This window comes from Anomaloglossus baeobatrachus, unplaced genomic scaffold (assembly GCF_048569485.1).
Source record: "Anomaloglossus baeobatrachus isolate aAnoBae1 unplaced genomic scaffold, aAnoBae1.hap1 Scaffold_3939, whole genome shotgun sequence".
In the NCBI taxonomy this organism is placed as follows: domain Eukaryota; kingdom Metazoa; phylum Chordata; class Amphibia; order Anura; family Aromobatidae; genus Anomaloglossus; species Anomaloglossus baeobatrachus.
In genome coordinates, this window is record NW_027443278.1 from 1 (window position 1) to 22,123 (window position 22,123).

Here is a 22,123-nt window from a genome sequence, read left to right on the forward strand (position 1 = left end):
AAATGGATTTTTAGAACAGGGAGATGGAAAAAGAGCTTGCTCTGTCCACTCCACGCATTGACCTGGTATTGCAGTACCTCCAGGAACGGTGCACCCCTTCTTAACCCAGTTTCCAAAAGCAGAACTCAATTCACCTGATTCATATTAGCCCGATTTAATGAATTGGAAGAAAGCATACGTCTTCATATGCACCTCAATTTGGCCCATTCACTTTTCACACTTCCTCCTTTTGTTTTTTATCTTTCACACTTTTGACTTTCTTTATTCATCCAAATAGCAAACTCATCACCACTCAACCTGACCAACTCGGCTATGTCCCCGTGCTGCAGTTCTCTGTCTTATCTAGATCATTTGCAATTGAATGGAATAGATCCCTTTTGGACAAAGTGGATTCACCTGCTGCTGCAGTGACCACAGGTGTGATAACATCTAGAATTGGCATCTGGTGCGATCTCTCCGCTTCCACTCCAAAGAAAGTTACCTGTTTATTCCTATCATGCATTGGTTTTTGGGGTTTTCTTTGAGTAATGATGATCTCTTTAGTAGTCTGTTGGCGCCCTCTCCTGGAGGAATAGTTTGCTTGCTCTTGGACATTCTAAAAGAGAGGTCATGATAGACATTGAGCTTCTGAGCTCAATTGGGGACAGTCATGGGTGATGAATGTTTGCAACCTACTGCGAAGCCTCATACCGCAATATAAGGAACGTCAAATACTAAGAAAGGGCGGCCTATGAAAGAATTACTACTTTCAATAAGTACACTTAAACGGCTAATTGGGAATAGAAAAACTGTAAAAAGCCCTCTGAGAAAGCCCCCCTCTAACCTTTGATAGTAAGCTTTTCTGTAGTCTGCCTGTTGATGTATTTTCCGTTTGAACTGTGCACAACATGAAGAGACGGAACACTGGCGGCTTGTCACAATGCCCCCCGATGACATCACAATAGCGCTGCTGCCTAGAAAACAAGCTGCGCAGAAGAAGTTGTTCTTTGGGTGGGAGGGTGGGCTAGTGGAAGGAGGGGGCAATCTCTTTTTTTCCCGGGTGGTAGGGGGATGACAGGAGAAGGGAAGCGGGTGGTGAGAAAGGTACAGAGGGCAGGGTTTGGGGGCTGGGAAGGAAAGGGAAAAGATTAGGGTTTGGGGATGATGAAAGGGCTTTCTACGGGTAAGGATGGCAAAGGGTGGCAGTGACGGAAAGTCAGGCAACCTGTCCTGTCCGTCTTTTTGTATCGTGAATTGGAAAGACTGCAAGGGGGAGGGGAGTTGCTTGCGCCCTAAAGGAGGAGTTATTCAGATTCATTGCAGTGGGCGGCGGCTGCAAAACGCACCATTCTTCTTGTTTTGGCTCTGCAAAGCAGCCTTTTCAAGGGTTGGCTTGGGTGACAAAATGTCTTGTGTAGGCGTGGGTTTGTCTCCCTCTCGCTCTCTCTCCCTAAGATGTGTCCGGCATAGGCCAGGGTGCCACTCGAGGCCCAAACCAATTCTGGTTATCGCTTCTCGGCCTTTTGGCTAAGATCAAGTGTAGTATCTGTTCTTATCAGTTTAATATCTGATACGTCCCCTATCTGGGGACCATATATTAAATGGATTTTTAGAACAGGGAGATGGAAAAAGAGCTTGCTCTGTCCACTCCACGCATTGACCTGGTATTGCAGTACCTCCAGGAACGGTGCACCCCTTCTTAACCCAGTTTCCAAAAGCAGAACTCAATTCACCTGATTCATATTAGCCCGATTTAATGAATTGGAAGAAAGCATACGTCTTCATATGCACCTCAATTTGGCCCATTCACTTTTCACACTTCCTCCTTTTGTTTTTTATCTTTCACACTTTTGACTTTCTTTATTCATCCAAATAGCAAACTCATCACCACTCAACCTGACCAACTCGGCTATGTCCCCGTGCTGCAGTTCTCTGTCTTATCTAGATCATTTGCAATTGAATGGAATAGATCCCTTTTGGACAAAGTGGATTCACCTGCTGCTGCAGTGACCACAGGTGTGATAACATCTAGAATTGGCATCTGGTGCGATCTCTCCGCTTCCACTCCAAAGAAAGTTACCTGTTTATTCCTATCATGCATTGGTTTTTGGGGTTTTCTTTGAGTAATGATGATCTCTTTAGTAGTCTGTTGGCGCCCTCTCCTGGAGGAATAGTTTGCTTGCTCTTGGACATTCTAAAAGAGAGGTCATGATAGACATTGAGCTTCTGAGCTCAATTGGGGACAGTCATGGGTGATGAATGTTTGCAACCTACTGCGAAGCCTCATACCGCAATATAAGGAACGTCAAATACTAAGAAAGGGCGGCCTATGAAAGAATTACTACTTTCAATAAGTACACTTAAACGGCTAATTGGGAATAGAAAAACTGTAAAAAGCCCTCTGAGAAAGCCCCCCTCTAACCTTTGATAGTAAGCTTTTCTGTAGTCTGCCTGTTGATGTATTTTCCGTTTGAACTGTGCACAACATGAAGAGACGGAACACTGGCGGCTTGTCACAATGCCCCCCGATGACATCACAATAGCGCTGCTGCCTAGAAAACAAGCTGCGCAGAAGAAGTTGTTCTTTGGGTGGGAGGGTGGGCTAGTGGAAGGAGGGGGCAATCTCTTTTTTTCCCGGGTGGTAGGGGGATGACAGGAGAAGGGAAGCGGGTGGTGAGAAAGGTACAGAGGGCAGGGTTTGGGGGCTGGGAAGGAAAGGGAAAAGATTAGGGTTTGGGGATGATGAAAGGGCTTTCTACGGGTAAGGATGGCAAAGGGTGGCAGTGACGGAAAGTCAGGCAACCTGTCCTGTCCGTCTTTTTGTATCGTGAATTGGAAAGACTGCAAGGGGGAGGGGAGTTGCTTGCGCCCTAAAGGAGGAGTTATTCAGATTCATTGCAGTGGGCGGCGGCTGCAAAACGCACCATTCTTCTTGTTTTGGCTCTGCAAAGCAGCCTTTTCAAGGGTTGGCTTGGGTGACAAAATGTCTTGTGTAGGCGTGGGTTTGTCTCCCTCTCGCTCTCTCTCCCTAAGATGTGTCCGGCATAGGCCAGGGTGCCACTCGAGGCCCAAACCAATTCTGGTTATCGCTTCTCGGCCTTTTGGCTAAGATCAAGTGTAGTATCTGTTCTTATCAGTTTAATATCTGATACGTCCCCTATCTGGGGACCATATATTAAATGGATTTTTAGAACAGGGAGATGGAAAAAGAGCTTGCTCTGTCCACTCCACGCATTGACCTGGTATTGCAGTACCTCCAGGAACGGTGCACCCCTTCTTAACCCAGTTTCCAAAAGCAGAACTCAATTCACCTGATTCATATTAGCCCGATTTAATGAATTGGAAGAAAGCATACGTCTTCATATGCACCTCAATTTGGCCCATTCACTTTTCACACTTCCTCCTTTTGTTTTTTATCTTTCACACTTTTGACTTTCTTTATTCATCCAAATAGCAAACTCATCACCACTCAACCTGACCAACTCGGCTATGTCCCCGTGCTGCAGTTCTCTGTCTTATCTAGATCATTTGCAATTGAATGGAATAGATCCCTTTTGGACAAAGTGGATTCACCTGCTGCTGCAGTGACCACAGGTGTGATAACATCTAGAATTGGCATCTGGTGCGATCTCTCCGCTTCCACTCCAAAGAAAGTTACCTGTTTATTCCTATCATGCATTGGTTTTTGGGGTTTTCTTTGAGTAATGATGATCTCTTTAGTAGTCTGTTGGCGCCCTCTCCTGGAGGAATAGTTTGCTTGCTCTTGGACATTCTAAAAGAGAGGTCATGATAGACATTGAGCTTCTGAGCTCAATTGGGGACAGTCATGGGTGATGAATGTTTGCAACCTACTGCGAAGCCTCATACCGCAATATAAGGAACGTCAAATACTAAGAAAGGGCGGCCTATGAAAGAATTACTACTTTCAATAAGTACACTTAAACGGCTAATTGGGAATAGAAAAACTGTAAAAAGCCCTCTGAGAAAGCCCCCCTCTAACCTTTGATAGTAAGCTTTTCTGTAGTCTGCCTGTTGATGTATTTTCCGTTTGAACTGTGCACAACATGAAGAGACGGAACACTGGCGGCTTGTCACAATGCCCCCCGATGACATCACAATAGCGCTGCTGCCTAGAAAACAAGCTGCGCAGAAGAAGTTGTTCTTTGGGTGGGAGGGTGGGCTAGTGGAAGGAGGGGGCAATCTCTTTTTTTCCCGGGTGGTAGGGGGATGACAGGAGAAGGGAAGCGGGTGGTGAGAAAGGTACAGAGGGCAGGGTTTGGGGGCTGGGAAGGAAAGGGAAAAGATTAGGGTTTGGGGATGATGAAAGGGCTTTCTACGGGTAAGGATGGCAAAGGGTGGCAGTGACGGAAAGTCAGGCAACCTGTCCTGTCCGTCTTTTTGTATCGTGAATTGGAAAGACTGCAAGGGGGAGGGGAGTTGCTTGCGCCCTAAAGGAGGAGTTATTCAGATTCATTGCAGTGGGCGGCGGCTGCAAAACGCACCATTCTTCTTGTTTTGGCTCTGCAAAGCAGCCTTTTCAAGGGTTGGCTTGGGTGACAAAATGTCTTGTGTAGGCGTGGGTTTGTCTCCCTCTCGCTCTCTCTCCCTAAGATGTGTCCGGCATAGGCCAGGGTGCCACTCGAGGCCCAAACCAATTCTGGTTATCGCTTCTCGGCCTTTTGGCTAAGATCAAGTGTAGTATCTGTGAGACTCGGCAGATGCAATGCACACTGGAAGGTTGCGCTTGCTAGTACTCTTAATGTATAGTATATTCATCTAGAGGAAAACATGGCCCTACCAGGATCGAGGCTATTAGACTGAGTAAGTGTGGGGGCTATGGTGCAATGTGCCCCAGGACTGACGACCCTGGAGTGAGTCTGAGCTTGCTGGCTTGGGACCCCGGCGAGCCTTGGGCTCTGTAGCACACCGTACCTTGCCCTTTCATACTTTCTGAGCATATTGCTCTATCCCGGCCTTCTGGCTAGGAAGGAAAATTTTTATAATCATGGTCGGAGGTCCGTTCAGCTTTGGGCTGAGAAACCAACACCCGGTTGGAGGTCCGGGTCAGCTTCGGCTGAGAAACCAACACCCGGTTGGAGGTCTGGGTCAGCTTCGGCTGAGAAACCAACACCCGGTTGGAGGTCCGGGTCAGCTTCGGCTGAGAAACCAACACCCGGTTGGAGGTCCGGTTAGCCTTGGGCTGAGAAACCAACACCGGTTGACGGTCCGGGCAGTTTCGGCTGCGAAACCAACAACTAGTAGCTCTCTACTCCACTTGGGTAAGATGCCTGGGTGGACGCTGGGAGCAACGACAAGGCTCAACCAGGCTTCGGCTTGGGGGAGCACCGAAGATCCCTGACCCTTGCTGTGGCCTTCTGGCTCGGAGGGACGGGGTTGATTTTTGGGGACCCTCTCCTCACGGAGGGGTCCACACGAATCCTAGCCTTTGCACTGTTTTTGGTGTGACTTCGGTCATGCATTTTTTGCGGTGCTTTGGAAAGCTTCATTAAATCAAAAATCTGTTCTTATCAGTTTAATATCTGATACGTCCCCTATCTGGGGACCATATATTAAATGGATTTTTAGAACAGGGAGATGGAAAAAGAGCTTGCTCTGTCCACTCCACGCATTGACCTGGTATTGCAGTACCTCCAGGAACGGTGCACCCCTTCTTAACCCAGTTTCCAAAAGCAGAACTCAATTCACCTGATTCATATTAGCCCGATTTAATGAATTGGAAGAAAGCATACGTCTTCATATGCACCTCAATTTGGCCCATTCACTTTTCACACTTCCTCCTTTTGTTTTTTATCTTTCACACTTTTGACTTTCTTTATTCATCCAAATAGCAAACTCATCACCACTCAACCTGACCAACTCGGCTATGTCCCCGTGCTGCAGTTCTCTGTCTTATCTAGATCATTTGCAATTGAATGGAATAGATCCCTTTTGGACAAAGTGGATTCACCTGCTGCTGCAGTGACCACAGGTGTGATAACATCTAGAATTGGCATCTGGTGCGATCTCTCCGCTTCCACTCCAAAGAAAGTTACCTGTTTATTCCTATCATGCATTGGTTTTTGGGGTTTTCTTTGAGTAATGATGATCTCTTTAGTAGTCTGTTGGCGCCCTCTCCTGGAGGAATAGTTTGCTTGCTCTTGGACATTCTAAAAGAGAGGTCATGATAGACATTGAGCTTCTGAGCTCAATTGGGGACAGTCATGGGTGATGAATGTTTGCAACCTACTGCGAAGCCTCATACCGCAATATAAGGAACGTCAAATACTAAGAAAGGGCGGCCTATGAAAGAATTACTACTTTCAATAAGTACACTTAAACGGCTAATTGGGAATAGAAAAACTGTAAAAAGCCCTCTGAGAAAGCCCCCCTCTAACCTTTGATAGTAAGCTTTTCTGTAGTCTGCCTGTTGATGTATTTTCCGTTTGAACTGTGCACAACATGAAGAGACGGAACACTGGCGGCTTGTCACAATGCCCCCCGATGACATCACAATAGCGCTGCTGCCTAGAAAACAAGCTGCGCAGAAGAAGTTGTTCTTTGGGTGGGAGGGTGGGCTAGTGGAAGGAGGGGGCAATCTCTTTTTTTCCCGGGTGGTAGGGGGATGACAGGAGAAGGGAAGCGGGTGGTGAGAAAGGTACAGAGGGCAGGGTTTGGGGGCTGGGAAGGAAAGGGAAAAGATTAGGGTTTGGGGATGATGAAAGGGCTTTCTACGGGTAAGGATGGCAAAGGGTGGCAGTGACGGAAAGTCAGGCAACCTGTCCTGTCCGTCTTTTTGTATCGTGAATTGGAAAGACTGCAAGGGGGAGGGGAGTTGCTTGCGCCCTAAAGGAGGAGTTATTCAGATTCATTGCAGTGGGCGGCGGCTGCAAAACGCACCATTCTTCTTGTTTTGGCTCTGCAAAGCAGCCTTTTCAAGGGTTGGCTTGGGTGACAAAATGTCTTGTGTAGGCGTGGGTTTGTCTCCCTCTCGCTCTCTCTCCCTAAGATGTGTCCGGCATAGGCCAGGGTGCCACTCGAGGCCCAAACCAATTCTGGTTATCGCTTCTCGGCCTTTTGGCTAAGATCAAGTGTAGTATCTGTTCTTTATCGCTTCTCGGCCTTTTGGCTAAGATCAAGTGTAGTATCTGTGAGGCTCGGCAGATGCAATGCACACTGGAAGGTTGCGCTTGCTAGTACTCTTGATGTATAGTATATTCATCTAGAGGAAAACATGGCCCTACCAGGATCGAGGCTATTAGACTGAGTAAGTGTGGGGGCTATGGTGCAATGTGCCCCAGGACTGACGACCCTGGAGTGAGTCTGAGCTTGCTGGCTTGGGACCCCGGCGAGCCTTGGGCTCTGTAGCACACCGTACCTTGCCCTTTCATACTTTCTGAGCATATTGCTCTATCCCGGCCTTCTGGCTAGGAAGGGAAATTTTTATAATCATGGTCGGAGGTCCGTTCAGCTTTGGGCTGAGAAACCAACACCCGGTTGGAGGTCCGGGTCAGCTTCGGCTGAGAAACCAACACCCGGTTGGAGGTCTGGGTCAGCTTCGGCTGAGAAACCAACACCCGGTTGGAGGTCCGGGTCAGCTTCGGCTGAGAAACCAACACCCGGTTGGAGGTCCGGTTAGCCTTGGGCTGAGAAACCAACACCGGTTGACGGTCCGGGCAGTTTCGGCTGCGAAACCAACAACTAGTAGCTCTCTACTCCACTTGGGTAAGATGCCTGGGTGGACGCTGGGAGCAACGACAAGGCTCAACCAGGCTTCGGCTTGGGGGAGCACCGAAGATCCCTGACCCTTGCTGTGGCCTTCTGGCTCGGAGGGACGGGGTTGATTTTTGGGGACCCTCTCCTCACGGAGGGGTCCACACGAATCCTAGCCTTTGCACTGTTTTTGGTGTGACTTCGGTCATGCATTTTTTGCGGTGCTTTGGAAAGCTTCATTAAATCAAAAATCTGTTCTTATCAGTTTAATATCTGATACGTCCCCTATCTGGGGACCATATATTAAATGGATTTTTAGAACAGGGAGATGGAAAAAGAGCTTGCTCTGTCCACTCCACGCATTGACCTGGTATTGCAGTACCTCCAGGAACGGTGCACCCCTTCTTAACCCAGTTTCCAAAAGCAGAACTCAATTCACCTGATTCATATTAGCCCGATTTAATGAATTGGAAGAAAGCATACGTCTTCATATGCACCTCAATTTGGCCCATTCACTTTTCACACTTCCTCCTTTTGTTTTTTATCTTTCACACTTTTGACTTTCTTTATTCATCCAAATAGCAAACTCATCACCACTCAACCTGACCAACTCGGCTATGTCCCCGTGCTGCAGTTCTCTGTCTTATCTAGATCATTTGCAATTGAATGGAATAGATCCCTTTTGGACAAAGTGGATTCACCTGCTGCTGCAGTGACCACAGGTGTGATAACATCTAGAATTGGCATCTGGTGCGATCTCTCCGCTTCCACTCCAAAGAAAGTTACCTGTTTATTCCTATCATGCATTGGTTTTTGGGGTTTTCTTTGAGTAATGATGATCTCTTTAGTAGTCTGTTGGCGCCCTCTCCTGGAGGAATAGTTTGCTTGCTCTTGGACATTCTAAAAGAGAGGTCATGATAGACATTGAGCTTCTGAGCTCAATTGGGGACAGTCATGGGTGATGAATGTTTGCAACCTACTGCGAAGCCTCATACCGCAATATAAGGAACGTCAAATACTAAGAAAGGGCGGCCTATGAAAGAATTACTACTTTCAATAAGTACACTTAAACGGCTAATTGGGAATAGAAAAACTGTAAAAAGCCCTCTGAGAAAGCCCCCCTCTAACCTTTGATAGTAAGCTTTTCTGTAGTCTGCCTGTTGATGTATTTTCCGTTTGAACTGTGCACAACATGAAGAGACGGAACACTGGCGGCTTGTCACAATGCCCCCCGATGACATCACAATAGCGCTGCTGCCTAGAAAACAAGCTGCGCAGAAGAAGTTGTTCTTTGGGTGGGAGGGTGGGCTAGTGGAAGGAGGGGGCAATCTCTTTTTTTCCCGGGTGGTAGGGGGATGACAGGAGAAGGGAAGCGGGTGGTGAGAAAGGTACAGAGGGCAGGGTTTGGGGGCTGGGAAGGAAAGGGAAAAGATTAGGGTTTGGGGATGATGAAAGGGCTTTCTACGGGTAAGGATGGCAAAGGGTGGCAGTGACGGAAAGTCAGGCAACCTGTCCTGTCCGTCTTTTTGTATCGTGAATTGGAAAGACTGCAAGGGGGAGGGGAGTTGCTTGCGCCCTAAAGGAGGAGTTATTCAGATTCATTGCAGTGGGCGGCGGCTGCAAAACGCACCATTCTTCTTGTTTTGGCTCTGCAAAGCAGCCTTTTCAAGGGTTGGCTTGGGTGACAAAATGTCTTGTGTAGGCGTGGGTTTGTCTCCCTCTCGCTCTCTCTCCCTAAGATGTGTCCGGCATAGGCCAGGGTGCCACTCGAGGCCCAAACCAATTCTGGTTATCGCTTCTCGGCCTTTTGGCTAAGATCAAGTGTAGTATCTGTTCTTATCAGAACAAACTGAGCTAGCTACACTTGACGAGATACGATCAGGGAGACGAGCTCCAAAGCCCAGCCGAGACCGGAAGAGGGAGATCGGACGGAAGAAGAGCTTGGCAGAAAGAAGCAAGAAGACGAAGGCTCGGAGAAGACTTGGGGAGACCAGAGGAACTTCGAGGAGGAACACAGCGGGAGAAGACACCCGGAGAAGAATCCAAGATCCAGCTCCGGGAACTCAAGCAGGAACCAGCCATGGCAAGCAAGCCAGAGAAGGCAGCCAAGAAGGCTCAGGACCCAGGGACCTCCAGGAAGGCTCATCCAGAGGCTTCTTCGGCCCAAGAGGCCCCTACCTCCGACGCCAGCCAGCCGGAGGGAGCCCGGACGCCGCCTGAAAAGGCTCCAACCCTGGAGCCTTGGATGCGGCAGACGGTCGCCCTGAAGCTAAAGGCGGTGGATGGTAGGTTGCCGGACATGTCCAGCGACGTGTTCTGCAAGAAGATGATTCTGGATCAGGGCTTCTCCAGGGCGGAAACCCTGAGTGTCCAGACCTTCATGACTGGCATTTTTCTGGTAACCTTTGCCACGGTGAATGCCTGCAGGAGATACTGGGAGGCGATGAACGCAGCGATGCCGGACTCCCCTTTTCATTCTTTTTTAGGATCCTGTCCTATACAGAGGGATGAGAAGAGGATCACGGTCTCCATGCGGAACCCGCACACCCCAGGAAGAGACATCTCCACGTTCCTGGGACGTCTCTGCACAGTGGTGAGGGAGCCATCCCACATCCTTAACGGCAACGGATTCTGGACGGGTAAGTGGTCAGTAACCGTTCGACTCTACAGGGAACCAGCATCCGAGGATGGTCTCCAGCACCTGCCCCCGACATTCTCTCTGGGAAACTCCTTTGGTCTCATCTACTACCCGGACATGCCACACAACTGCAGGAAATGTGGCGGGAAAGGGCATTCGATGAAGACCTGCAAGGAGGACGCCTGCAGGGTTTGCCGGGTGACAGGACACAGCTCCAAGGACTGCCCAAAGAAGAAGACTTGCAACCTATGTGGACAGGCGGACCACCTTTACAAGGACTGCCCACAGCGGGAGAAATCCTGGGCAAGGGTTGCCGCGGCGACCCAGTATCGGGTAGTCACAGCTTCGTCGACCAAGGCAGCTACGACCAAGGCCACAGAGGCCAAGGACAAGGCGGCCAAGAACCCGGCGACCGTGGCTCCAGCCGATGCCCCAGCAGCCACGGAGTCCAGGGAAAAGAAGGGTAAGAAAACTGTTGCCCCCTCCCTGGTCCCCCCCCCTGTCACCCCTGTCCAAACCCCTCCCCCCCCGGCCAACCCTACTGAGGATTCCACTACCTCCACCTCATTTCCCTACTCCTCAGTTGGTCTCCTCACCCCCCCCCCAAAGCCCACTCTCCCTCCCCAGACCATGAGAGCAGAGGGCCTCAGCACTCTTGCACTTTTCACCGAGGAGGATTTTCCAGCTCTTGTCTCCTCAGGTACAGGCCAAAGGAAAAGGAAGGTGGAAGATAGTCCTGTCGCAGAACCTTCCAAGCTGTTCATTGTGGACCCCAATCCACCCCAGGAAGAGGAGGATGGCCTCCTCCCAGAACCGGACGTGTTGGAGCAGATGGTGGAGTCCCTTGTGGCCGAAGAAGAAATGGAGGAGTCGGAAGCCACTGAGGCACCATCCCTGCTCGAGCAGCTAGAAGAAGAGGGTCTGCTGGAGATACCCTTACCAGCAGGTGCCAAAGAGGAAGAACCGCCCGACCGGAGTGGTAACTAAGGCACACCGCCTGCTCTAACTTTCTCTTTCCTCCAATGACTGCTAACATTAACATCTTTTCCATTAATGTTAGGAGCATCAGAGACAAGTTCCGACGTCAGACAATTTTTGCGTTCCTTAACACTCAGTCTAGTGATGTATTTTTCCTGCAGGAATGCTCCCTTCCCTCCTCTAGGTCCTTCAACCATCTGGCCAGGGAGTGGACCCATGGCCCATCCTACTGGTCTGGCGGGGGCGACTGTAGGTCCGCGGGGGTCGCCGTGCTGATCAGGGGAAGCGCCTTCACATTGGACTCTGTTCAGGAAATCGTCTGCGGCAGGTTACTGCTCTCGTGGATGGCACCTGGGCGGGAGAACCAGAACTGCGTCCATCCTCCTCAATTGAGGACAGTCTGACTCCTCCAAGCCCTGCGCCCTCACTACCGTCCTGGCGGTAGCGACGCCAGGACGGTAGTGATGGCCGGGGATTTCAACTGCCCAATTGAGGAGGATGGACGCAGTTCTGGAACGGCTGCCAAGTTGGACGTCACATCCAAACTGCTCATTGAGATGGTGACCGAAGCCTCTCTTGTGGACGTTGTTGGCTCCATCGGACACGGATCCGTGAACTATTCATGGTGCCGATCCGATGGCTCGCTGCGTTCCAGGATTGACTTTGTGTTTACCTCTCGGGCGGTTGGGCGGAGTGGGCACTCGATGGTCCCCTGCTTCTTCTCTGACCACAGAGCCATTCACTTTCAAGGTGTGCTGGGCCATGGCTTCCCCATTGGCCCGGGCTCCTGGAAGCTGAACTGCTCTCTGCTGGAAAAGGGTGAGATTCTGGAGGAGCTTAGAGCTGCCTACTCCACGTGGCGGGCCTACAAGGCGGGCTTCCAGTCTGTTTCTGACTGGTGGGAATACGTTAAACTCGAGTTCCGTTTCTTCTTTCAGGCAAAGAGTCAACAACAGGCGTGTCTGAAGAGGAGGGACTTCAGGAGACTCCAGCGTGAGCTGCGTTCCCTGCAGGACCTTCTTCGATGCGGCTGGGACGTGAGAGAGGAGCTGGAGGAGACTAAGAGGAGCCTGAAAAGGCACTTCGAGGAGGAGTCCGAGCGAATTGTCTTCCGTTCCAAAGTGGAGAACCTGGAGAAGGGTGAGAAATGTAACTCGTTCTTTTTCAGGAAACTCCACGCCGGTCACACGCCCATGAATGAACTACGAGACGAGAGTGGAAGCATACGACGCGGGAAAGAGAATGTGATGAAGGTCGTCAGCGACTTCTACAGCGAACTCTACGCCCGCAAGACTACTGACCCCGAGGCCGCCGATAAGTTCCTGTCAGGTATCACTAACCATCTTGACCCTGCAGACGCGGCGGCCATGGACGTTCCTCTGACGGTGGACGAGCTGCTCTCGGCCGCCAAATCCTTTAGTTCTGGCAGGACACCGGGCAGTGACGGCCTCCCAGCAGAGCTCTATGTAGCGCTGGGAGACCTAATCTGTCCGGACCTGTTAGGGCTGTATGAGGAGATGGTGGTGGAGGGCAGAATGCCTCCATCTCTGAGGGAAGGAATGGTCACGATCCTGTACAAGCGTAAAGGAGAGAGGTGCGACCTGAAGAATTGGCGTCCCATCACCCTTCTGAATGTCGACTACAAGATCCTGGCCAAGACGATGGCAACAAGACTGAAGACGGTTATCGGACGGATCATCCACCCGGATCAGACCTGCGGCATCCCCGGACGTCGCATCGCAGACAGCCTGGCTCTCATGCGGGACACGGTCGAGTACATCAAAGCCCGCCGGGTGCACGCAGCCCTGATCTCGTTGGATCAGGAAAAGGCCTTCGACCGTGTTTCCCATGAGTTCCTGGGCAAAGCTCTGCACAGGTTAGGTTTGGGTAACATGTTTTGTTTGTATGTCCAACTAATGTATTTTGATATTCACAGCTCGGTGTTGGTGAACGGCTGGAAGACTGACCCCTTCCCGGTCCTCTCAGGGGTCAGACAAGGCTGTCCTCTGTCACCTCTTCTTTTTGTTTGTGTTATAGAACTCTTTGCAGAGGCTATCCGGCGGAATGGAGAGATCAGAGGGATCACCGCACCAGGACCAGAACGCTTCGAGGTCAAGTGCTCGCTCTACATGGACGACGTGACTGTCTTCTGCGCGGACCGGCGCTCAGTCGACACCCTCGTCCAGACCTGTGAGACCTTCGGACGGGCTTCGGGAGCCAAAGTCAACTGCGGGAAGTCGGAAGCCATGCTCTTCGGGGACTGGCAGCCGGCCTCTTCCGCCCCCTTCCCTTTCAGCATCCAGCCGGATTTCATCAAGGTTCTTGGAGTCTGGTTCGGGAAGGAAGGAGCAGCCCTCAAGTCCTGGGAGGAACGCTTGACCAAGATCACCCAACGGATCGGTCTGTGGAGCCTCAGACGCCTCACCTGTGAGGGCAAAGCACTGGTCCTGCGTAACGAGGTACTGCCCGTGCTGCAGTACACGGCCCAGGCCTGGCCCCCCCTTGCCACCGTGTGCAGGGCCATTACCAGGACGGTGTTTCGTTTTGTCTGGGGATCCAAGATGGACAGAGTAAAGCGGAGCATCATGTACAAGGATCCTCGCAAGGGTGGGAAGGGCGTACCCGATATCCCCACCCTCCTGCGATCCTCCTTCGTATGTGACTGCGTTCGCCGAACTCTGCGAGTCAAGAGAGGTTCCGCGGGTGGGTCCATGTCTCGCTTCTTCCTGCTCCCCCTTTGGAGACGGTTAGGCTGGGACAAGTGGGACAGCTCCTTCCCATACAACTGGACGGCGCCATGGTTCTACGGAGACGTGGTTCGGTTTGTGAGGGAACACCAACTGGAGGGACTCAAGCCTGATTTGTGGAAGCCAAAGACTATCCACAAACTCATCAGAGCCAAGGACGAAATGGAGAACATTCCAGGACTTCATCACGACACACTGGAGACTGTTTGGACAAACGTGTCATCGGCTGGATTGACCAACGGGCACAAGGACTTGTCATGGATGGCGATACAGGGCGGACTGCCCGTCCGGTCATTCATGCACGCCCGGAACCTGTGCAAAACCCGGTACTGCCCAAGGTGCCCCTTCGTGGAGGAAACATCGCTGCACGCCTTTTGGGACTGCCGTTTCGCACAGCGCCTGTTGGTTGCCCTGGAGGATGACCTGAGGAACTCCGTCCCCAGAGGGAGCCTATCGTACCATTCCGTACTTTATGGACTCTTCCCTGGGACTCACACCGTTGGAGCCATCCAGGAGGCTTGGCGCCTTATGAACTGCTTTAAGGACGCTATTTGGGTCGCCAGGAACCGGCTCATCTTGAAGAGGGAGAGGATGTCTATCCAGGATTGCCGCAGGCTGATCCACAGCCTGCTCAGAGACTATTCCATCATGGACAGTCCGGACGACAGCGCCGAGGAGGAGGTTTAGACCTCTTCCATGCCCCCTCCCTCCTTTTCCCGTTATGTGCGTCTTTCAATAAAGCTTCGGGCCTGTGATTTCCCCACCCTATCCCCCTTTTCCCCTACCCCCATCCCCCAATCGCCGGTTCGTCGTTATTTATTGTCTAACTTTTTCTTTCAGCTTGAGTGTTATGGATAAGCATAGGAGCGTGATGTATAGTTTAGTGCGTCGTACTCTATGGCTATGTAAGAAGGATTGTATATTTCTGTGTGTACGGGGCTGCGGCACTGTACACGGTTTGTTACCTTTTTGTGAGTAGTGCATGATAATAAAGATGCTGTTAAATCAAAAAATCTGTGAGGCTCGGCAGATGCAATGCACACTGGAAGGTTGCGCTTGCTAGTACTCTTGATGTATAGTATATTCATCTAGAGGAAAACATGGCCCTACCAGGATCGAGGCTATTAGACTGAGTAAGTGTGGGGGCTATGGTGCAATGTGCCCCAGGACTGACGACCCTGGAGTGAGTCTGAGCTTGCTGGCTTGGGACCCCGGCGAGCCTTGGGCTCTGTAGCACACCGTACCTTGCCCTTTCATACTTTCTGAGCATATTGCTCTATCCCGGCCTTCTGGCTAGGAAGGGAAATTTTTATAATCATGGTCGGAGGTCCGTTCAGCTTTGGGCTGAGAAACCAACACCCGGTTGGAGGTCCGGGTCAGCTTCGGCTGAGAAACCAACACCCGGTTGGAGGTCTGGGTCAGCTTCGGCTGAGAAACCAACACCCGGTTGGAGGTCCGGGTCAGCTTCGGCTGAGAAACCAACACCCGGTTGGAGGTCCGGTTAGCCTTGGGCTGAGAAACCAACACCGGTTGACGGTCCGGGCAGTTTCGGCTGCGAAACCAACAACTAGTAGCTCTCTACTCCACTTGGGTAAGATGCCTGGGTGGACGCTGGGAGCAACGACAAGGCTCAACCAGGCTTCGGCTTGGGGGAGCACCGAAGATCCCTGACCCTTGCTGTGGCCTTCTGGCTCGGAGGGACGGGGTTGATTTTTGGGGACCCTCTCCTCACGGAGGGGTCCACACGAATCCTAGCCTTTGCACTGTTTTTGGTGTGACTTCGGTCATGCATTTTTTGCGGTGCTTTGGAAAGCTTCATTAAATCAAAAATCTGTTCTTATCAGTTTAATATCTGATACGTCCCCTATCTGGGGACCATATATTAAATGGATTTTTAGAACAGGGAGATGGAAAAAGAGCTTGCTCTGTCCACTCCACGCATTGACCTGGTATTGCAGTACCTCCAGGAACGGTGCACCCCTTCTTAACCCAGTTTCCAAAAGCAGAACTCAATTCACCTGATTCATATTAGCCCGATTTAATGAATTGGAAGAAAGCATACGTCTTCATATGCACCTCAATTTGGCCCATTCACTTTTCACACTTCCTCCTTTTGTTTTTTATCTTTCACACTTTTGACTTTCTTTATTCATCCAAATAGCAAACTCATCACCACTCAACCTGACCAACTCGGCTATGTCCCCGTGCTGCAGTTCTCTGTCTTATCTAGATCATTTGCAATTGAATGGAATAGATCCCTTTTGGACAAAGTGGATTCACCTGCTGCTGCAGTGACCACAGGTGTGATAACATCTAGAATTGGCATCTGGTGCGATCTCTCCGCTTCCACTCCAAAGAAAGTTACCTGTTTATTCCTATCATGCATTGGTTTTTGGGGTTTTCTTTGAGTAATGATGATCTCTTTAGTAGTCTGTTGGCGCCCTCTCCTGGAGGAATAGTTTGCTTGCTCTTGGACATTCTAAAAGAGAGGTCATGATAGACATTGAGCTTCTGAGCTCAATTGGGGACAGTCATGGGTGATGAATGTTTGCAACCTACTGCGAAGCCTCATACCGCAATATAAGGAACGTCAAATACTAAGAAAGGGCGGCCTATGAAAGAATTACTACTTTCAATAAGTACACTTAAACGGCTAATTGGGAATAGAAAAACTGTAAAAAGCCCTCTGAGAAAGCCCCCCTCTAACCTTTGATAGTAAGCTTTTCTGTAGTCTGCCTGTTGATGTATTTTCCGTTTGAACTGTGCACAACATGAAGAGACGGAACACTGGCGGCTTGTCACAATGCCCCCCGATGACATCACAATAGCGCTGCTGCCTAGAAAACAAGCTGCGCAGAAGAAGTTGTTCTTTGGGTGGGAGGGTGGGCTAGTGGAAGGAGGGGGCAATCTCTTTTTTTCCCGGGTGGTAGGGGGATGACAGGAGAAGGGAAGCGGGTGGTGAGAAAGGTACAGAGGGCAGGGTTTGGGGGCTGGGAAGGAAAGGGAAAAGATTAGGGTTTGGGGATGATGAAAGGGCTTTCTACGGGTAAGGATGGCAAAGGGTGGCAGTGACGGAAAGTCAGGCAACCTGTCCTGTCCGTCTTTTTGTATCGTGAATTGGAAAGACTGCAAGGGGGAGGGGAGTTGCTTGCGCCCTAAAGGAGGAGTTATTCAGATTCATTGCAGTGGGCGGCGGCTGCAAAACGCACCATTCTTCTTGTTTTGGCTCTGCAAAGCAGCCTTTTCAAGGGTTGGCTTGGGTGACAAAATGTCTTGTGTAGGCGTGGGTTTGTCTCCCTCTCGCTCTCTCTCCCTAAGATGTGTCCGGCATAGGCCAGGGTGCCACTCGAGGCCCAAACCAATTCTGGTTATCGCTTCTCGGCCTTTTGGCTAAGATCAAGTGTAGTATCTGTTCTTATCAGTTTAATATCTGATACGTCCCCTATCTGGGGACCATATATTAAATGGATTTTTAGAACAGGGAGATGGAAAAAGAGCTTGCTCTGTCCACTCCACGCATTGACCTGGTATTGCAGTACCTCCAGGAACGGTGCACCCCTTCTTAACCCAGTTTCCAAAAGCAGAACTCAATTCACCTGATTCATATTAGCCCGATTTAATGAATTGGAAGAAAGCATACGTCTTCATATGCACCTCAATTTGGCCCATTCACTTTTCACACTTCCTCCTTTTGTTTTTTATCTTTCACACTTTTGACTTTCTTTATTCATCCAAATAGCAAACTCATCACCACTCAACCTGACCAACTCGGCTATGTCCCCGTGCTGCAGTTCTCTGTCTTATCTAGATCATTTGCAATTGAATGGAATAGATCCCTTTTGGACAAAGTGGATTCACCTGCTGCTGCAGTGACCACAGGTGTGATAACATCTAGAATTGGCATCTGGTGCGATCTCTCCGCTTCCACTCCAAAGAAAGTTACCTGTTTATTCCTATCATGCATTGGTTTTTGGGGTTTTCTTTGAGTAATGATGATCTCTTTAGTAGTCTGTTGGCGCCCTCTCCTGGAGGAATAGTTTGCTTGCTCTTGGACATTCTAAAAGAGAGGTCATGATAGACATTGAGCTTCTGAGCTCAATTGGGGACAGTCATGGGTGATGAATGTTTGCAACCTACTGCGAAGCCTCATACCGCAATATAAGGAACGTCAAATACTAAGAAAGGGCGGCCTATGAAAGAATTACTACTTTCAATAAGTACACTTAAACGGCTAATTGGGAATAGAAAAACTGTAAAAAGCCCTCTGAGAAAGCCCCCCTCTAACCTTTGATAGTAAGCTTTTCTGTAGTCTGCCTGTTGATGTATTTTCCGTTTGAACTGTGCACAACATGAAGAGACGGAACACTGGCGGCTTGTCACAATGCCCCCCGATGACATCACAATAGCGCTGCTGCCTAGAAAACAAGCTGCGCAGAAGAAGTTGTTCTTTGGGTGGGAGGGTGGGCTAGTGGAAGGAGGGGGCAATCTCTTTTTTTCCCGGGTGGTAGGGGGATGACAGGAGAAGGGAAGCGGGTGGTGAGAAAGGTACAGAGGGCAGGGTTTGGGGGCTGGGAAGGAAAGGGAAAAGATTAGGGTTTGGGGATGATGAAAGGGCTTTCTACGGGTAAGGATGGCAAAGGGTGGCAGTGACGGAAAGTCAGGCAACCTGTCCTGTCCGTCTTTTTGTATCGTGAATTGGAAAGACTGCAAGGGGGAGGGGAGTTGCTTGCGCCCTAAAGGAGGAGTTATTCAGATTCATTGCAGTGGGCGGCGGCTGCAAAACGCACCATTCTTCTTGTTTTGGCTCTGCAAAGCAGCCTTTTCAAGGGTTGGCTTGGGTGACAAAATGTCTTGTGTAGGCGTGGGTTTGTCTCCCTCTCGCTCTCTCTCCCTAAGATGTGTCCGGCATAGGCCAGGGTGCCACTCGAGGCCCAAACCAATTCTGGTTATCGCTTCTCGGCCTTTTGGCTAAGATCAAGTGTAGTATCTGTTCTTATCAGTTTAATATCTGATACGTCCCCTATCTGGGGACCATATATTAAATGGATTTTTAGAACAGGGAGATGGAAAAAGAGCTTGCTCTGTCCACTCCACGCATTGACCTGGTATTGCAGTACCTCCAGGAACGGTGCACCCCTTCTTAACCCAGTTTCCAAAAGCAGAACTCAATTCACCTGATTCATATTAGCCCGATTTAATGAATTGGAAGAAAGCATACGTCTTCATATGCACCTCAATTTGGCCCATTCACTTTTCACACTTCCTCCTTTTGTTTTTTATCTTTCACACTTTTGACTTTCTTTATTCATCCAAATAGCAAACTCATCACCACTCAACCTGACCAACTCGGCTATGTCCCCGTGCTGCAGTTCTCTGTCTTATCTAGATCATTTGCAATTGAATGGAATAGATCCCTTTTGGACAAAGTGGATTCACCTGCTGCTGCAGTGACCACAGGTGTGATAACATCTAGAATTGGCATCTGGTGCGATCTCTCCGCTTCCACTCCAAAGAAAGTTACCTGTTTATTCCTATCATGCATTGGTTTTTGGGGTTTTCTTTGAGTAATGATGATCTCTTTAGTAGTCTGTTGGCGCCCTCTCCTGGAGGAATAGTTTGCTTGCTCTTGGACATTCTAAAAGAGAGGTCATGATAGACATTGAGCTTCTGAGCTCAATTGGGGACAGTCATGGGTGATGAATGTTTGCAACCTACTGCGAAGCCTCATACCGCAATATAAGGAACGTCAAATACTAAGAAAGGGCGGCCTATGAAAGAATTACTACTTTCAATAAGTACACTTAAACGGCTAATTGGGAATAGAAAAACTGTAAAAAGCCCTCTGAGAAAGCCCCCCTCTAACCTTTGATAGTAAGCTTTTCTGTAGTCTGCCTGTTGATGTATTTTCCGTTTGAACTGTGCACAACATGAAGAGACGGAACACTGGCGGCTTGTCACAATGCCCCCCGATGACATCACAATAGCGCTGCTGCCTAGAAAACAAGCTGCGCAGAAGAAGTTGTTCTTTGGGTGGGAGGGTGGGCTAGTGGAAGGAGGGGGCAATCTCTTTTTTTCCCGGGTGGTAGGGGGATGACAGGAGAAGGGAAGCGGGTGGTGAGAAAGGTACAGAGGGCAGGGTTTGGGGGCTGGGAAGGAAAGGGAAAAGATTAGGGTTTGGGGATGATGAAAGGGCTTTCTACGGGTAAGGATGGCAAAGGGTGGCAGTGACGGAAAGTCAGGCAACCTGTCCTGTCCGTCTTTTTGTATCGTGAATTGGAAAGACTGCAAGGGGGAGGGGAGTTGCTTGCGCCCTAAAGGAGGAGTTATTCAGATTCATTGCAGTGGGCGGCGGCTGCAAAACGCACCATTCTTCTTGTTTTGGCTCTGCAAAGCAGCCTTTTCAAGGGTTGGCTTGGGTGACAAAATGTCTTGTGTAGGCGTGGGTTTGTCTCCCTCTCGCTCTCTCTCCCTAAGATGTGTCCGGCATAGGCCAGGGTGCCACTCGAGGCCCAAACCAATTCTGGTTATCGCTTCTCGGCCTTTTGGCTAAGATCAAGTGTAGTATCTGTTCTTATCAGTTTAATATCTGATACGTCCCCTATCTGGGGACCATATATTAAATGGATTTTTAGAACAGGGAGATGGAAAAAGAGCTTGCTCTGTCCACTCCACGCATTGACCTGGTATTGCAGTACCTCCAGGAACGGTGCACCCCTTCTTAACCCAGTTTCCAAAAGCAGAACTCAATTCACCTGATTCATATTAGCCCGATTTAATGAATTGGAAGAAAGCATACGTCTTCATATGCACCTCAATTTGGCCCATTCACTTTTCACACTTCCTCCTTTTGTTTTTTATCTTTCACACTTTTGACTTTCTTTATTCATCCAAATAGCAAACTCATCACCACTCAACCTGACCAACTCGGCTATGTCCCCGTGCTGCAGTTCTCTGTCTTATCTAGATCATTTGCAATTGAATGGAATAGATCCCTTTTGGACAAAGTGGATTCACCTGCTGCTGCAGTGACCACAGGTGTGATAACATCTAGAATTGGCATCTGGTGCGATCTCTCCGCTTCCACTCCAAAGAAAGTTACCTGTTTATTCCTATCATGCATTGGTTTTTGGGGTTTTCTTTGAGTAATGATGATCTCTTTAGTAGTCTGTTGGCGCCCTCTCCTGGAGGAATAGTTTGCTTGCTCTTGGACATTCTAAAAGAGAGGTCATGATAGACATTGAGCTTCTGAGCTCAATTGGGGACAGTCATGGGTGATGAATGTTTGCAACCTACTGCGAAGCCTCATACCGCAATATAAGGAACGTCAAATACTAAGAAAGGGCGGCCTATGAAAGAATTACTACTTTCAATAAGTACACTTAAACGGCTAATTGGGAATAGAAAAACTGTAAAAAGCCCTCTGAGAAAGCCCCCCTCTAACCTTTGATAGTAAGCTTTTCTGTAGTCTGCCTGTTGATGTATTTTCCGTTTGAACTGTGCACAACATGAAGAGACGGAACACTGGCGGCTTGTCACAATGCCCCCCGATGACATCACAATAGCGCTGCTGCCTAGAAAACAAGCTGCGCAGAAGAAGTTGTTCTTTGGGTGGGAGGGTGGGCTAGTGGAAGGAGGGGGCAATCTCTTTTTTTCCCGGGTGGTAGGGGGATGACAGGAGAAGGGAAGCGGGTGGTGAGAAAGGTACAGAGGGCAGGGTTTGGGGGCTGGGAAGGAAAGGGAAAAGATTAGGGTTTGGGGATGATGAAAGGGCTTTCTACGGGTAAGGATGGCAAAGGGTGGCAGTGACGGAAAGTCAGGCAACCTGTCCTGTCCGTCTTTTTGTATCGTGAATTGGAAAGACTGCAAGGGGGAGGGGAGTTGCTTGCGCCCTAAAGGAGGAGTTATTCAGATTCATTGCAGTGGGCGGCGGCTGCAAAACGCACCATTCTTCTTGTTTTGGCTCTGCAAAGCAGCCTTTTCAAGGGTTGGCTTGGGTGACAAAATGTCTTGTGTAGGCGTGGGTTTGTCTCCCTCTCGCTCTCTCTCCCTAAGATGTGTCCGGCATAGGCCA

The 22,123-nt window shown here is 49.7% G+C and overlaps 8 non-coding genes and 4 pseudogenes across 8 annotated transcripts; all 12 read left to right on the forward strand.

Moving 5' to 3' along the window:
* On the forward strand, positions 1 to 99 carry LOC142276239 (U2 spliceosomal RNA; annotated as a pseudogene; the record flags this gene model as incomplete).
* A 1,387-nt stretch (positions 100 to 1,486) lies between these two features.
* LOC142276217 (U2 spliceosomal RNA) lies at positions 1,487 to 1,677 on the forward strand. Its single transcript, XR_012739717.1, has one exon. It is a non-coding gene; the product is annotated as a U2 spliceosomal RNA (small nuclear RNA).
* A 1,387-nt stretch (positions 1,678 to 3,064) lies between these two features.
* On the forward strand, positions 3,065 to 3,255 carry LOC142276229 (U2 spliceosomal RNA). The gene has a single exon (XR_012739728.1). It is a non-coding gene; the product is annotated as a U2 spliceosomal RNA (small nuclear RNA).
* A 1,387-nt stretch (positions 3,256 to 4,642) lies between these two features.
* Positions 4,643 to 4,769, forward strand: LOC142276245 (U2 spliceosomal RNA; annotated as a pseudogene).
* A 688-nt stretch (positions 4,770 to 5,457) lies between these two features.
* On the forward strand, positions 5,458 to 5,650 carry LOC142276235 (U2 spliceosomal RNA). Its single transcript, XR_012739732.1, has one exon. It is a non-coding gene; the product is annotated as a U2 spliceosomal RNA (small nuclear RNA).
* Positions 5,651 to 7,037: 1,387 nt separating this feature from the next.
* LOC142276240 (U2 spliceosomal RNA) lies at positions 7,038 to 7,214 on the forward strand (annotated as a pseudogene).
* A 686-nt stretch (positions 7,215 to 7,900) lies between these two features.
* LOC142276236 (U2 spliceosomal RNA) lies at positions 7,901 to 8,093 on the forward strand. The gene has a single exon (XR_012739733.1). It is a non-coding gene; the product is annotated as a U2 spliceosomal RNA (small nuclear RNA).
* A 1,387-nt stretch (positions 8,094 to 9,480) lies between these two features.
* On the forward strand, positions 9,481 to 9,585 carry LOC142276243 (U2 spliceosomal RNA; annotated as a pseudogene).
* A 6,257-nt stretch (positions 9,586 to 15,842) lies between these two features.
* On the forward strand, positions 15,843 to 16,035 carry LOC142276237 (U2 spliceosomal RNA). Its single transcript, XR_012739734.1, has one exon. It is a non-coding gene; the product is annotated as a U2 spliceosomal RNA (small nuclear RNA).
* Positions 16,036 to 17,422: 1,387 nt separating this feature from the next.
* Positions 17,423 to 17,613, forward strand: LOC142276242 (U2 spliceosomal RNA). The gene has a single exon (XR_012739736.1). It is a non-coding gene; the product is annotated as a U2 spliceosomal RNA (small nuclear RNA).
* A 1,387-nt stretch (positions 17,614 to 19,000) lies between these two features.
* On the forward strand, positions 19,001 to 19,191 carry LOC142276246 (U2 spliceosomal RNA). Its single transcript, XR_012739737.1, has one exon. It is a non-coding gene; the product is annotated as a U2 spliceosomal RNA (small nuclear RNA).
* A 1,387-nt stretch (positions 19,192 to 20,578) lies between these two features.
* On the forward strand, positions 20,579 to 20,769 carry LOC142276247 (U2 spliceosomal RNA). Its single transcript, XR_012739738.1, has one exon. It is a non-coding gene; the product is annotated as a U2 spliceosomal RNA (small nuclear RNA).
* Positions 20,770 to 22,123: the final 1,354 nt, after the last annotated feature.